The sequence below is a fragment of the Chiloscyllium punctatum genome, chromosome 50 (assembly GCF_047496795.1).
Source record: "Chiloscyllium punctatum isolate Juve2018m chromosome 50, sChiPun1.3, whole genome shotgun sequence".
In the NCBI taxonomy this organism is placed as follows: Eukaryota; Metazoa; Chordata; class Chondrichthyes; order Orectolobiformes; family Hemiscylliidae; genus Chiloscyllium; species Chiloscyllium punctatum.
Window position 1 is genome coordinate 9,100,886 of NC_092788.1, and position 1,217 is coordinate 9,102,102.

Below are 1,217 nucleotides of genomic sequence, written 5' to 3' on the forward strand. Positions count from 1 at the left end.
AGTCAAATCGTTGCTATTTATTAAATCATGAGGGACATGGATAGGTTGACTCATCAAGGTGTTTTCCTGCTGGTGCGGAAGTCAAAATTTAGAAAACATCGGTTTAAAATTAGTGGGTAAGGAGTTAAAGGGACGTCAGGGGAAACTTTTTCAAGCGTGTCCAGAATGAGCTGCCAGAGAAATTGTTGGAGACTGGTACAACTATAACATTTAATGGCATCTGGATGGATATATGAGTAACAAGGTTTAGAGGGATGTGGGCCAAATGTTGGCAAATGTGGCCTACTAATTTACGATAACTGTCCACCATGGTCAAGTTAGAAAGAATGGCCACTTTCCGTGTTGTATTGTTCAAGGACTTGATGACTCTAGAACAACCGCAAAAACTTTGCAAATAATTCCGTCAAGACGATTTCAAGTACCAAATCTTCGGTCAATCTTCCTCTCTTGTACTCACAAGTTCATTACCTGTTGTCAGAACTTACGGATTAGTTGCTGGATCCATTCCTGAAAATTGGTTCTGCATTCTTTCTAATTCCGATTTTTTTTACGAATGTAGCTAGTGTTTATGGACTAGGCATCAATATTTCTAATACCATATTTTGATGAATATTAAAAAACAACTGTGGCACCAGATGATGAGCAATTGAGTCAAAGTCGATCGGACGCAGTGAAACAATGATCCTCTCTTCATGTGGTGTACATCCGTGACTCTAAAATTCGACGAAGAATCATTCCCACAACTTCAGCTGTGTCAGGATCTCGTTTGCGGTGAAAGCCTGTCAATCTGCTAAGGTAACGTTCGTCTAGGTCTCTGCAAAGGATTTGGCGAAATCTTTAGGTCTTGACAATTTGTTCTTCAAACAACTTGCGTATTTCATGAATTCAGTTCTTTTACTATGAAAATTGGCAACTTTTCTAAAGCTGTGATGGCCGAGAGGTTAAGGCGTTGGATTCGAAATCCAATGGGGTCTCCCCGCACAAGTTCGAATCCTGTTCACAGCGCTGATTCCTTTAAAAGTCATTAATCTCTTAGCGGAATTTGGAATTTCGTGGAGCTTGAGCTTTGCATTCAATCGAAAGTGAAATTTCAACTGTGAAGAATCCGAAGTCATTTCAAGACGTCCAATTGAATAAATTATATGTCGAGACGCAAAAAGCCACCAACTTCCAACACGAATCAGTTTTAAAACATTTGTCGAACTGTCGTGAAATTT

The 1,217-nt window shown here is 39.5% G+C and overlaps 1 non-coding gene across 1 annotated transcript; it reads left to right on the plus strand.

Annotated features, from left to right (window-relative positions):
• Nucleotides 1-923: 923 nt before the first annotated feature.
• trnas-cga (transfer RNA serine (anticodon CGA)) lies at nucleotides 924-1,005 on the plus strand. The gene has a single exon. It is a non-coding gene; the product is annotated as a tRNA-Ser (tRNA).
• Nucleotides 1,006-1,217: the final 212 nt, after the last annotated feature.